At 38.5% G+C, this 16,064-nt stretch overlaps 1 protein-coding gene across 3 annotated transcripts in view; it reads right to left on the reverse strand.

Annotated features, from left to right (window-relative positions):
- The window catches only part of nAChRalpha6 (nicotinic acetylcholine receptor alpha6), a 190,862-nt gene that overhangs the window by 164,394 nt on the left and 10,404 nt on the right, over window positions 1-16,064 (reverse strand). The window lies entirely within an intron of this gene.

Consider the following 16,064-nt stretch of genomic DNA (forward strand, 5'->3'; position numbering starts at 1 on the left):
ATTATAAATGTTTGTACAATATTGTTTCGCAGCGTTGGTATGGAAACTAAGCAACATTGGACGCTCGCTTGGGACACCGTCGGCGATGTCTTGGAACTGCAAACTCTTCATTATAAATGCACAAGGAATATAGGAGAGATTTGTCTGTGTGTTGAGTAGGAACTTGGCGAGGGGCTTCGTAACTTTGCGTATTCTCGAGGGGTGCGTGCGATGATCCTGAGTGTGGGCGCTTTGTCGCGAACGTTTCATCCGTTTGCAGAATCGGAGGGATGCTAACCGCGCGCTTTCAAAGTACGACGGATGCGTTTAATAAGCTTTATAACGGAGGATCGTCGAAAGAAATGATTTAAAAAAGCATGGAAGCAAAACAGCGACTGATAAATTATTTGGTAATTTATTATTTGATCGTCCCAAGGCGCCGCGCGAGCGCGGAAAAGTGACTGCCAAAAGTTTTGAAAGGTGGCGCAGCGCGCGTTGAAAGGATTCGAGGAAAGCCAAGCAGTGTGTATCTTCCCAAGCGCGCATTTTAAAAGCCTGCGAGCCCACGCAAAGCTCTTGTCTCGAAGCAACAATTTTGGCTCGGAGCCTACGATTCTTGTTAACTCATAAGAGTATGCGATAAGAAATGAGTGGCGGGGGAAGAAGCATTAAGGAGAAATAGAACACGAAGGAGCAGGAGGAGGCCGACACACCATTTGGCCAAGTGGGCTTCCTATTTCCCGGACTGCAAACATAAATCTCCATTAAGAGGTTACGAGAGCATAAGCATACGTCGTTGTACTGGCCAAACAAACGCATTTCTCTTTGCGCGACTGTACAATCCGGAGGGTCCTCCGCCCCGCGGGCCGCCCGCCTCTTCTCGCACTCGTATACACCGTTATAAATGTCGGCACGATTTGAATAAACGGATTGGCGTGTGTCTGTCCCTCGTTAAGCTCGCCCGAGGAATCTCGTGCACTGTTCGCGCGCGCGAACACACACACATACACAGAGCCCCCTTTGCTTTTCCTTCAAATCACACGAACTACTGACTCAAAGTAGCATATGCCTCGGGTTTCCTCTCGACCCGTTTTCTCGTTGACCTCACACCCGCTCCCCCGGCAGCTACTGCTGCTACTGCTCACCTCGAGATCCGAGAAAATTTCAACTGTACTCGAACCCCAGTTCCCACGCCAGTGAAACTATTTATTCATGAGATCAAAAAAAAAAAGAGAGAAGAGAAATGAAAAAAATTGAAGAGAGAAAAAAAACGTAGCTTTTGCCAATTAACACGTGAAAGTGGCGGTTTGCGGGGGCAAGATTCGTGAGCTGGTGGGAACTCTAGTTAGTCGGGGCATGTCGGCACCATAAAATGCCCGTTTTTACGTGTGAGAGGAGCTCACGAGGTTCACTGGGAAGAGCGCATTATGCGCGTTGCCTTTAAGTCGAAAAAAACGCACAGGTGGCCCTTTTTGCGATTCGGTTTTTTTGTCCTTCCTCAGCAATATGCTTTCAACGACAACGAAATACCTTGCTGCACGATAAGTGCCGGAGGCTCGGGGGTGCGCGCACGAAAATATCGATGCTACGAGATTAATATTCGATCCTTTTCGTACACAGGAAAAATTGCAGGCTGCCGATATACTACATTTGCGAAGCGGCGGGGGGGGGGGGGGGCGATGAAGAGAAGAAAAGCTGAGGAAAAGGAAGCGGAAGAAAATGATGGAAACAAGCGCGGAGAGATCCTCGGTACGGAAGCAGGGAGCAAATATTCTCGTCCATTGATACGAAAAATGCTGCTGGTCTGCGACGAAAAAGTTGGCCTCGAAAGGGTTTCCGGCCAAAAAATACTGGGCCGGAGCTATGCTCAGATATGGAAAATTATCGATTTTCCTTTTCATTCTTCTTTGTCGAAACAAACTACGAAATGCGGACTGAATAAAGATTATTCCGTCCTTGGCACAGCATACGTGACTCGTCGTTGCAAGTCGACCGATGAATATGCAGGACGCGATAGATCGCCGAAGCAAATATCATATTCATACTGAATCATGCTTACAAACATGAGATAAATCATGAAGTTTATACCCCGCAAACGCATATTATTCAGCGCGATTCCTCTGCAATTTTAAACTCTTTCGAATGCTCCTCTTTGGCTTCGTATGTTCTCCCTTAAAGGAAAAGTGACAAATTATCGTATTTTTTCGTGACGCCGCGATAATCAACTAAGAAAAAGGGAGCGAAAAATTGGTCCCCCAAACTTCCAACGCTCAAGATCGAGGGCGTGGTCGTCGCACACTTTCAAAGTCCTTAAAATTCGCTTCCAGTGCGAGAGCCTTTCGTTGAAATAATTTCGTTTTAAACTGATGTTTGTGTGCGTGTGTGTGTGTGTGTGTGTGTGTGTTTGTGAGTGAGGATCGACGAAAGGAGTCGCGACTACTGGGGCTAATTAAACTCCGGATAAGCATGAACGGTTCGCACGATCGAAGATAATAAAAATAGAATAAACGGCCTAGTTTCATTATCGGTACTCCGACACCTGTTGCTGTTAGTGCAAGTGTTTTTTCCACTCAAATTTATCGAAACCTTCGAACCCGCTTTCCACCCTTTTGAAAACTCAGCACTCATTTGACCAACATGCAGTACAGGAGTTACCTTAAGGAGGGTGGATCGCGACGATACAATGTTACCATGAAAAAACCATGTTTAAAATGTTAAGAATTTCAAAATGATAAGAATTTAATAAAATTTGGTCAATGCATTCTTTCAAAATATGTAAGACGATATAAATTTTTTTACATTTTTTTACCATATAGCTCTCGAGTAATTCAACACTAAAGTTCACGTGTATAAGCATATAGAGTTTACATACATAGAGTTGTACATCTCGTGCATAAGAACTTTGATTTAACGCTCAATTATTCGATAACCATGTGGTAAAAAAATTTGAAAAAAATTTTATTTGTATACTTGATGTCAAAGAATGTTATCACGAAATTTTATCAAATTCTCATTATTTTTATTTCGTGATTCACCCTCCTTAAGGAAGATGATGCGTTACTTGTGATTCAAAAAAGCAACTGAACTTTTTTGCTCTCTTGATGATCAAAGGAACGATGAAAATTTATTCTCGCAATTATTAAAATAATTTTTAACTTATTTGTTGTTATTGATAAATTTTTAATATATAGATAGCGGTTTAAATACTTTCGTATTTCAAAATGTGACAACAGCCATTTTCTGTTTGTATGCGTATGCATATCTACATTTCAAACCAGCTGGCGTTGTCAAACCTTCCACCGTTTGTGTCGTTATTACTCGCTAATCTCAAACAAGTGTTTTTCTTTTTTCATCCTCAAATAATTTTCACCGATAACGAGGCTTTCTCAAGGCATCATTGATGTCTAAAAACATTGTATTTTCTTATTCTTGTTTTTTGACTCTTTAAAGTTTGCCTGTCATAAGAGCCTGTGGATGACCCCTTCAAAAGATGTGATTTGCGGTAATTGTTTTTTCGAAAACTAGACCGTAGATCCTATAATAATTCCGGGAATAGATGGACCGTTTATATGTCTAGCATATTTCCAAATTTCAACTCGTAAAGTTGGGATTTTTCGATTACCATTGGATTCGTGTGAACCTTTTTAAGGGCGAGTGTTAGGCCAACATTTTCAAACCACCAAGGCAAGACCTGCAGCGTATTTGTACTCGAGATTAAGCAATTTCGAATGACTTTTGAAGGCTTTCGAAGTCGTTGCCATTGGTAGATAAACCACACGGAGATTTTGCGATTTTAAACTCCCTTTAAGCTTATATTTAAAGCTTGAAGAGAGTTGCTGAGCTGTTTCAATGGCGCACGTTCACAGCGAAACGATCCATACGAGTGTCATGCATGCCAAAATGACCTTCAAAAATTGAGCAAAGTTGGCTGAAGGAACGAACAGATTCAAACACGTAAAGCCCCCTCGATTTAATCACAAAAAATTCTAATAAATGCTGAATCGCGTGCGTGATTAGAGATTTCGTGCGTGAATCAAAATTCGTGGGAAAAGAGCTTGCGCGAGTGCACGGAACGAAAAAAAGTGTGACGAATCAGAGGAGAGAAATCTGCTGGCACGCTGCGACCAAGAACAGGAAGCTCCATCAGTCCCGCAATGAACTTTTAAAGGCTCAAGCTCACCGGTAGCTCTTTTTCTCACGTCACATATCCAGCAGCCAGCACCTACGAAGATTACGTTTGCCGCACCTGGTACAGCGATTTCTCACCTGGAGCTCGGCGACCCCCGGACATTCTTAAGCCTCGTAGCTGCGTTTGTATACCTCACGTGTGCTCTTCCCTTTGTTTCCGGGTGAAATATACGATCCCTGGACCGTGCACGTACCGTTAAACTTTCGCACGCGTAGAGCAGGTGTGCAAATTTTTCATTACTATCAGAATTCATTGCTTCCTGTTCGCGGAGCCAAGTTCCTTCGGCTGATATCGATATTTCTTCTATTCCCTAGCAATAAAAGTGAAAGATGTTATCCTTAATTGTTTTCTCTTCGTGCTGGGAGGGGAAAAACCATTAACAAAATTTTATCGTCGTCGATTACCGCTGGCGCGCCATCGCGCGTTGTTCCTTCTCATACACGGAGAGAAAAAAATAGTAAGAATTACTATGCTGCCATGGTATTGGGATTCTATATCGCCAATTTTCAAGGTTTTTACCAAAAATATTGTAATTTCCAAGTCAATTCTTAATGAAAATTTTTTAATTGCGTATTTTGCTCTGACAAAGGTTTAAACTGTGCTATTTTTTTCTAACATATAGTTCACCAAGGAAACGTTGTAAAATTTATGCTGACTCGATGATGAACTGTCAAGTAGAATTATTATGCCATTTTGCTATGCTTAGTACTGTTTTCACAATTGAAATTAACAGTTGAACATAGTAAAATTTGAGGAGCTCGAACACAAGCATCGATCATACGCCAAAGTGTTTAGAAATTTACTATGGTAAATAACAGAATTTCATTCGCGATTGTACGACCCTAGGGAAAAAAAGGTTGGGACAAGTACATTGATGGTCTCTTGTTTCTGGATGACATAGAAAAAAGACTCAGAACCAGGAAAAAAATTCTATAGAAATAATAAACGAAAAATTGAAAAGTTCAAAAAAATTCAACAAAAATAAAAAATAATCGAAAAAAATTCTGTAAAGAAAAATAAAAAATTTTCAAAAAATTCATAAATATTGGACAAATGGAAAAATGTACTATCCAAGTTACATGCAGTATAAAAATGTATGATATCAATTGGAGGCCAAGTTTTTATTGATAATTTGGAATATTTATCCAACAAATCGGAAACTTTAATTGAAATTTATGATAATTATTTTCAAGAAAAAAGTTAATGAAAAAAAGTCATAACGGAAGTTACGTGCAGTACTAAAATGTATTATATCAATTCGAGGTCAAGTATTTATCAGTTATTCGAAATATAATCTCCGGCAACAAATGAGCGTTGAGAATCCTTGTCGGGCTCACAACGTTTTATCAAAATTACTAAAAAATGAATGAAAATAAAATCATTAAAAATTCACATGAAAATCATTCGTTACTTCAATAAGGTACACACTTTAAAGAATCGATTCCCCTCCGACTTTCAGGATCTCCTGGTATTATTCACAACATTCAACTTCGATTGGATCGGTACAAATTATGTTCAAATACGTCTTAAACGTACTTGTCCGGCCCATCACTTTTTATTCAAATTGCTCATTCGAAAACAAATCAGGACTGTTCTATAATGACAAATATAATAAAATCGATAGAAATAAAAATAATATCTCCAAGTAATTTGAACTTGATTGTTCGCAAGTTCGTATAGCAATATCCACTTCTCATTTTCTTCAGTGAACACATACCATTCGGTAAGAACCAATGAAAATGAGAAATAATCAGGCACATTACTAGAAATTTTCGAACCTACTCAGCCATGAAATGTTTTTTTTTTCTATAGTCACGTACACATTTTGATAAATATCACTAGTCGAGTACGACACGTGGATTCCTGGAATTTGGAGAAAAATGATTTTGTTGTGAATTATGACTCCATACAATATAAATAGATTAATCAACTTCATCTTTCATTTTCGTTTCATTTTGACAAGAGTGATTCGAAGGAAAATTATTTTCTCGGGAATTACTGTTCCTTAATATTAACACATGCATTAACTTCGTTTTTGATTTGTTTTCGAATGAGCAATTTGAATAAAAAGTGATGGGCCGGACAAGTACGTTTAAGACGTATTTGAACATAATTTGTACCGATCCAATCGAAGTTGAATGTTGTGAATAATACCAGGAGATCCTGAAAGTCGGAGGGGAATCGATTCTTTAAAGTGTGTACCTTATTGAAGTAACGAATGATTTTCATGTGAATTTTTAATGATTTTATTTTCATTCATTTTTTAGTAATTTTGATAAAACGTTGTGAGCCCGACAAGGATTCTCAACGCTCATTTGTTGCCGGAGATTATATTTCGAATAACTGATAAATACTTGACCTCGAATTGATATAATACATTTTAGTACTGCACGTAACTTCCGTTATGACTTTTTTTCATTAACTTTTTTCTTGAAAATAATTATCATAAATTTCAATTAAAGTTTCCGATTTGTTGGATAAATATTCCAAATTATCAATAAAAACTTGGCCTCCAATTGATATCATACATTTTTATACTGCATGTAACTTGGATAGTACATTTTTCCATTTGTCCAATATTTATGAATTTTTTGAAAATTTTTTATTTTTCTTTACAGAATTTTTTTCGATTATTTTTTATTTTTGTTGAATTTTTTTGAACTTTTCAATTTTTCGTTTATTATTTCTATAGAATTTTTTTCCTGGTTCTGAGTCTTTTTTCTATGTCATCCAGAAACAAGAGACCATCAATGTACTTGTCCCAACCTTTTTTTCCCTAGGGGAAGTTTACGGTTTGATATCACGCCTTTTTTCTCAAAAGTTCCTCATTTATGTTATGACGGTTATAGGATTTTAGTATAAATTTCTATGAATTATTTGCTTAGTATATTTTTATAGATTCCATTCTCATACGAACAATTTTTATGGGATAATCTTTTTCATGAAATTATCAGCAAATAAGGGACCATAAATGTACTTTTCCCAATCTTATTTTCCCTCGGTATGATGTTTGGCTTATAAAGTTGGTTTCCACCATAAAAGACCAATTTTTCGTAAAAATTGTAGTGAAGATATTTCGTCACAAGACTGCCCTTGAACTTTGGCGATTTTTTTCCTTATACTCTAATATGTTATGCCTATTAGGAACTCAACAGCATAGAGGAATCCGGGATGATAGGCCCGAGAAATGAATTTCGGTTTATAATATTGGTTTCCACGTAAAAGACCAATTTTTCTTCAAAATTGTACTGAAAATATTTCGGCACTGGTTTGGTCTTGGACTTTGGTGATTTTTCTCCTTGTCTTCTAATATGTTTTGTCTATTGGGAACCCAAGAGCATGAAGAAATGCGTGTTGTGGGCCGTAATATGATTTTCGGCTTATAACGTTGGTTTCCACGAAATAAGATCTATTTTTCGTCAAAATTGTACTGGAAATATTTCGTCACCGGTCTGTCCTTGGCCTTTGCCGATTTTTTCCAAGTCTTCATACCAAGAAACAACTGACGTAAAGATTTCCTTAATAGAACAGACTTTATTTATAACTTTTCTTCAAAATTCAAATGAAAGATAGATCACATTCAAAACACGAAAAATCCAACAGATTTGCCCACTTTGAATGTCGCTTTTGCATTCTGAATCTAGAGATTTCATTTCATCCAAAACGTGCCCCCAATGAAATATATTTCCAAAGTTTGCAAGTGGCCGCTGAGATCCAATTATCCACAGTTTGATAGTTGCTGAAAAAAAGTACCTGAAAACTTCTAACATTTATTATGCCAGAACTCAAAGCAGCAAAAAAAACTAAGCGAACTTAATTCAACAGAGCAACAGAATTCAAAGACGTTTAAGGTACCTGCATTGGTTTTGGAGGAAAACCATTTCAGGACAATTCAGAAATGAATTTAGAAATTCGAAAACTCACAATGGAGTAGAAAAAGGAAAATTGAAGTATTTAGAAAAGCGGAAGACTTTTGTGATAAATTTTCTAGATTACATGATACGGTTGGAGTAAATGATTTGAATGATTGGCACACATGCTGCAACACAGAAATATCAAAGTTTGGAAGTATTCGCTGTGTATCAGTCATACAAACTTCAATACTATTTGAAAAGGAACACTTAAAACCTTGCCGAACCAAGTTCCATTACATATTACCATAATCAAAGATAAGGGGTGATCCGTCGCATATATATTTATCCACAGAAATTTCAGAGTCAATGTATCTGCGCGATGAGCTTCGAAGACAGCAATTTCAAATCTATCCATAAATGAGCAACTGAAGACTTTTATAATCAATTTTTTACTTCATATATATGTTACAGTTAGAGTCAAAATGTAAAATGAATGGCACAGTATTTAAATTGTATAGTTTGCAGATTTTTGCAGTATGTCAATGATCCGAATTTACAGCATTATAATGAAAAGTTGTCAAAAGTCATGATGTTACATTAAAATGACATAGCGCACATTGCATTCAGCAATTCTGTAAGTTTCTGGGGATGTTGGTTGGCATTATATTTGATCGCATCCAAAACTGAGCAACAGTAGACTTATTCGAATGAATTTTTTTTATAATAATTCCATATTTGTAGTTTGCAAAGTGGAAATACTCAACATACATGTCATTCCATAAGTTTTGTTATCAAAATTTGTGTTTGCATACAGCATTCCCAAGATACGACTTTTCATATCATCAGCAAAATAAGCATCCAAAGACTTTTTGGAAGAAGTTTCAAAATTTATTACTCGACAGACCAGGTGGAAAAAGTATAACAACACTTATATCAACACCAGAAACTGTTTTAAGAATCTGATATATAAAATGTGCGATTGATGATCATAGTCGGAAACCACTTGAATCATGTTACCACAATCAGCATGAAGAAATAGTAGAAAAGTATAGGACACATATTAGGCAACCATTTAATACTATGTATCGATCCGCTGCAAACCGATGGAGTCAAAACAAGGATCGGAAAGAGCAGAGCCAAACTCAATAGGAAGCAAAATGTGGGAATATTCAAAAATACCGATGACACAAGAAATAAATTAGAAAACATTTATTCGATTGGAGTTTCTTACATTATATATATACTAACAGTTCTGTGTGTTCTTGTTTTATTAATTATCAACCATAATATTTCAGATCGCAAAAAGAAAATTTGACGTTATAGGTTGACGAACATTTTTTCTTACAACTTCCAGACCTATTTTGATAAACTGATTTGCCTTATTTATATTATTCACTAACTATGCGAACGTTTGCTACATTTGTCCCACACTTCGTAACGTCAAACCCCGGCCGGTTCGTTACCACACAGCTATCAAAGGGAACTCGTATATATGACCTACATTATTACACATGATATGTAATCACGCAACTGATGATATATTTACACTGGACAATATTCCGCGAACTCTGGTTTAATTGAAAGATTATCTCAGTTGACACTTATTTCCAATCGAACGAAATAATGAAATCTTGAAAAGTTTCGTTGACATATATATGAATCGCGCATTTTTTTATGTTTTATTTGCACACACAGATCACAGTCTACATTTACGCGGCCGCTTTTATACCGGTTTAGTATACCACAAGTTTTAACAAAATATACATTAACCAATTTTCACTAACCATTTTCATTTATTAATTAGAGTCCGCACACAACAGCACATTGGGGATCATAACCTCACCTGTCAAAATGACGTTCAGTATGAAAACAAGTCTCGGGTGGTTTCGGATGTGCGTATCGATGTATTGATATCTTATAACCTATATTCACAAATGATATAAATGATAAACTTATTTTCAGTCAAACGAATTAATGAAATCTTAAAAAGTTTCGTCGACATGCACCGCGTATTTTTTTATTTTATTCTTTTTCACACACCAGACTACATTTACGCGACTGCTTTTATACCGGTTTAGTTTAGCATTCCACAGGTTTTAGTACTATGCACTTGGTTAGATGACGAAAGTTTTTTTTATATATTCCACACGCATTCCATAATGACAAAACTCCGTTTGTTTATACGATGATCGAAAACTGACACATGGTTTATATATATATATAATATTTACGGAGTCTGAGCGCGGTCGGGGTAAGACTCAAAAGTTAGAAGGCCTAAAATGGCGAACAGGCATTCTGTATAACGCATATATAGATATACAGAATGCCTGTTCGCTATTTTAGGCCTTCTAACACTTGAGCCTCACCCGCGGTCGGCCTAGCAGCTGGAGGAGCCGACATCGTTGAGCCAATCAGAATGCGTAGAGGCAACAACTCTACTACCACTAACTACGTCAAAACGCGTATACGTATACGTCGAACTCGTGATGTGTCAGTAACTTTTGCATAATCTTGAGCCCGTGCAAAGTTTTTTCTCAGCAATTACGCCACCGATCGTGTTGATTTTGGGCGCAATCGAAAGAGAATTTCTTAATTAGCTGAAAGTTCAATTTTCAAAGCCTCAGATGACTCATAACTTCGGTAATTCAAAAAAATCACTTGCCAATTTTACCCCCACCACGGCGAATCGTTTTATTCAGAGAAAGTATACTCGGCAAGAGCCTCGGGCCAGCAGACGACAGGGCTGTCAATGTACTTGTCCCGAGACTCTACCGAGTCTCTTGATAACGTACATGCGTACCGATGTATTTATTTTGACATCACTCGTCAATTTTCATCGAGTCGCTTCACAAAAAATTACTGTGTATGTTCATAAGAATAAATAAATATTACCGATATATATAACCCTACTTCAATGGCACCACAGTAGTTTTTAGTGAAATTATCTCTCCGTGTACGCGTGCTTTCTCTCCTCGTTTTTGTCCAACCCCGAAGTTACAATTGCGCCAAAAAGTTATTTCGTCGCCGCTCAAAAACGACCCCTTCGCATAATTCGCTACCGTCAATTTTTAAGGCAACAATGCAGTCGGTGAAAAGTCCAATTTTTTTCACCTCGTTTATGACCGATTGCAATAAATCTATTGCAAAAGTGGACAAAGTTTATTCGTAATCGGTGAAAGCATTCAGTAGAATTGCAGCTTTCAAAATTGAAGGTGAAGTGAGTGATCAACACTTTTGAGACGTGAAAGCCAAGTTCTGTAGGCTGGTAGAGCACCAGAAACGCAACCTAGTAGAATTACAGTATTCGTGTTGGCATGTTTCGCTAGTAGAATCCGCGCTGTTGCAGTTGTAAGCCGCGTACAGCGAGAGGAGAAAATGTGGAAAGAAAGACTGCAGCTAACGTGAATGGGAGACAAAACGAGGAGCTTCGATAGCGAGTATCGAGCACACATTTTGTCTATATAGAGAGGTTATTTGAACGAGGAGCAGGAGAATTACATTGAAACGAGAAAGAAAAGGAGTGGAGATGCTTTGAAGAAAATCCACGCTGTATACTGTCTAGGAACGTGGCTACACGTACAATAATGTGTATTTCAATGGGGTATTCCGTGTCAACTGTAACGAGGTTCATTTCTGTCCGGTTGGTCACTTCGTAAACGAATTTCTTCTAGAGATCTCTGAAGAAGAACAAAAGTAGCATTTTAAATTCCGTTTTGTTTATTGTTTGTTCCGTAAAATAATTAGGTGCTGTGACGAGGAAGTTCTGAAAGGAAAAGATTCTTTCAGGATCCGATGAACGAGCTCGGGATGCAGCTTCGCTTTGGTCGTTTGTAGCCCTACAAATATGCTGCAATCGAAATTTTTCAAGAGCTTGAAAAATCCCTTTAATCGAGTGCAGTTTTCAGTGGCAAAGGGAAGAAAAATGTATGAAAAATTAAGGTTTATTAATTTGGAGTAATTCGGTATCTAAGTTGACGAAATGAGGTGAAAAATAATTCAACTAATTGGCTAGCTCTCGCAGGCTGGCGCAGAGCTGAAATGAAACAGCTCATAGGTACATGGATACTTTAACAGCATCAAGCCCAGGCTCAGTACACGGAGAGGCCTGTGGTAGAAAACACCTTTTTCTAGGATGGAGGTAATTGAAAAACAGCCGAGGCCAGCCATAAAGTAACCAGAGATATACGAGGCTCGAGTCTTTGGCACTTTCCACAAGCCAGGGATTTGTCCCGATCGAACGGAAAAAATATCTAACGGCTTCTCGCTTCTCACTCTTTTTCATCCCGCAGCGTTTTATGCCCTCAAACTTATAGTTACCTGACCATAATATCGAGAACAAAAATGAGCAACATTCGAGAAGAAAAACCAACAAACACCCGCGCCGAGGCGAACAACAAATGACAGAGACGCGAGGAAAAAATAAAATTCTCCGCAAATTGAAAAGTTCTACATCGCGCTCTCATTATTTTGTCTCATCCAGCAAAGCTTCTTATATTGCTCACTGCCTTTTACGAATTTTTCACTCGTACACGAAAGAAAAAAGCTGTGCAGAGAAAATCGGTTAATTAGAGAGCAGAGTCGAGAGTTGCCAGCATTTTACACGTTTTCTCCTCAACTTTCGACTTTTCCCTTTCCTAACGAAACCTCCGCGCACAAACTGAACGGAAAAAAGTGAACAAAAATTCCATCGCAATTACGAGATCAACCGATCATTAAATTTACAGCATTTCAGTGGCAAAACGAAAGACGTTTTGCCAGAAAGTAAACTTTCACCCCGAAGGAGGCACTAATTGTTGCTCTCCAATTTACAATTTCCGATTGCTTAATACGCAAACGAAAGAATATCGTTTCAGGATACAACCGCTTGTCATTAATTCAATAATAAATATTCGCCTTACCGGCGTTCCTTCTTAACGAAGCAGCAATCGCTGCGTCATTATTTTACAATGAATATTAATATCTTAGTAGCAGATGCAAGCTCGCTATCGTCATTACAGGTGGCAAAGTCGCATGCACAAAATACCAACATTTTCCTCTTGTTATTACGACCTTTCTCCCCCTCCTCTTCCCACCGGCCCCGTTCCGCCCTCCTCCTGCCAGCAACGGTCTTATTCAACATTCAACGATTGTTCGTTTCAGCGAGCTTTCTACCCCGATGCAGCTTCGCTTTTACATCCAACTTTTCATTTCCACGTGTACTAATACAAGGAGCAAACGAGTCGTACATTGAAATTGAGGGCAACGAAATTTTGACACCTGCGCTCGGGGATTCTGCTCTTTCAAATATTCAGTTACGGTTTATCCACTTGAATATTGATCGAGGCTTCATAAATTCTGCCATTTATAGCGATTATTTAATTTCGAGTACTTTGTGCCTCGCAAGGGCAATATAATTAAAAATTTCTTTACGTTAAAGCGCGAAATAAATAAACGAGCAGTGGAAGGATGTCGACCAAAAGTCGATCCGGATCAGATGCTTCTCCGTACATTTTTTTCCCGTATTTCGGGCAGTCGCTGCGGAGGAGGTTTGGCTGCGTGAAATTGAATAACGCGCAGTTCTGCTCGACGAACGTTATTACCTTCGAGGTAAGTAGTTATTAAAGTTCTTTTGAAAATCGCGAGAACAAATGTTGGTATGTCGTTTGGGGACGCGCATCGAAATGCGCGATGGCACGGGGAAAAAAAACAGGTTTACAAAAAAGTGGAATTTGCGCTTGAATTCGTGAGTTTGAATGACGTTACTGGCCAATTATAACGACAAAGTTTTGTCCCGCGTTAATGAGCTTTGTTTTTCGTCACTCCGTGAATTCCACGCGGCACGTACTGACCGAAGCTTTTTCCTGTTTGAGTTCTTATTCATGGATTCATACGCAGAATCAAGCGCGCATTTCCTTCGTTACGCTTTTCCTCAGTCTCTCTCTCTCTCTCTCTCTCTCTGAGCGCTTGTTTTCTCGTAGTAGCTGCAGTCATACCCTCGTCGCGGTGTTAGTTCCTTTCTGTTTGCCCGCACATATGGAATGTGTTGCAACCTCGGTTTGCGTGTTATAAAAAACGAGGATTGATCGAGCTCTCAAACGAGGGTACACACACAATTACATCTCGCGTGTACAAGGGTCTGCGAGGCGAAGAATTCCTTGGGGAATCGGATAAATGGCTGGCCAAATGCATCGATTCTCTCGATCGTAAAAAAAGCGTGCAACCTTTGCAGCATCCTCGTTCCCCTTTTCACGTTATTTTACCTCCCTCAGATCCTCTTTAGAATGAAAGCAAAATAAAACCTTTATCCGTGTGGCTATCCGTTGAAGGGAAACTTTCCTTTGTATGATCATCATTTGCTTGATTGCAATCTTGGCGTTTCAAGTGGCAGCGTCGCTTCATGAAATTTCGTCCAAACATTCCTCATTTTTTGTCAAAAATTTCTGTCCTATACTGGAAGATCGACGAAGCTGTCGGTTCGTCTTCAGTGCTCCTTAACTACTGGAGAGTTCTTTTTAAATTTGCTTGTTGTAATTCGAACGAATATTTATCGAAGCAGCTTGTGGAGAAGCTGATCAATAAAACAAATGATTGGAAAACAAAATTCTTTGATTTTTCCCACTTGCTTGATTAATCTGCGTAAAAAGTGTTGATTCGATCGAAAAAACTAAATCGTTTGTCAGTATATTGAGCACAAAGTAATAGTGGAAAATAGAAAATTCGGTTCGAACAACAGCAGGAGTTTCGCTCAACGGCCAATTTCTGTTTATCTCGATGCACCAGTTATAAAAATCTTGTAAAACTTGAAGAACCGAGGCTCGAAGTACTGGAAAAGTAGCACCGTCTTGGAGATACTCGCGCGCACTCGGGATTCGATAAAAATCACGATTCCATCAGGGATAGGCACAGTGATATTGAGACAAAAACTTCGAGCTAATTTCACAGTTGATATATAACATGAGTATATTTCAAACTGAGTTACGACGAATTGAAATAAAAAACGAGGACGAAACGAAGCGTGTCGATAAACTTCGAGAAAAACCTTCTGGATCTGTATCGTTGTCAGCATCATACACGAAACATCAATTTATTGCATGTTTATTAGATTGGAAAACATTTATCGTGCGCAATTGCATTCATAGTTGCGTACAAAAATATAGCTGTGAATCCGCGTCGGCTATCATTTGCGAGGGAACTTGATATCGCGATGAAGAGACTGAAGGAGACTGAAGACAATATATATAAATAATAAGGGAGTAGAGGTTCGTTGTTTAAGCTGTTTGGGCGAAGGGAAAACAAGGAGAGAAAGAGAAAGAGAGAGAGAGAGAGAGACAAAGAGAAGGATAAAGCTGCGCTTAATCGCTGGGGCTAAGCCGAAGATCGTTTCTCCTGCCTGCCCATCAATGCTCTGGCTGGCCAAGTCGAGTATTTGAGCTTTTGACCAGGATCTCGTTGGATGCTTCCATTCTATGCTATAATCGATCTATCCCAGAGCAGTGCTCCGGCCATTGTTATTAACGTACAGTGGTGCTCATTCAAATATATAGTTGCATTGATGCTGGTGCTTACAGCAACACGATCAATGAAAGAAATCTCTGAAGGATAATGCAGATAAATACGGTCGAGTAAAGCCCCAAACCCAATAATTGATCTGTCAAATTCATGAAAAGCACACGATGCTTTTCCAATGTTTTTGCAATATATTTGACTCTCTTTCTTCATATTCCTTCTCGATATATCCGGAAAATCGGAAAATCGATGCGATCACCATGGCAACGTCTTCTCAATCTGACGTCGAATAAACTCGTTGACTGATATAATTGGGCCTTAAGGAAGTACGACTTTTCCTTCGGAGTCGCTGGGAAAAGATGTTTCGTGAAAAAATGCTCCAAGCCGTTCCGAGCTTAAATGAATATTCTTTTTTCATTTTCGTCCCTTTCCCTTTGCCCTTTTAATCGAAAGTTCAAACTTTTTATTCACCCGACGAGGCATTCCCATTTTTTTTTCCTCATATTTCAGTCTGATCGATCAGAATCAAGTTTTTCAACATTTTAAACTCGGTCGAC

The sequence above is a fragment of the Venturia canescens genome, chromosome 8 (genome assembly GCF_019457755.1).
Source record: "Venturia canescens isolate UGA chromosome 8, ASM1945775v1, whole genome shotgun sequence".
Lineage (NCBI taxonomy): Eukaryota > Metazoa > Arthropoda > Insecta > Hymenoptera > Ichneumonidae > Venturia > Venturia canescens.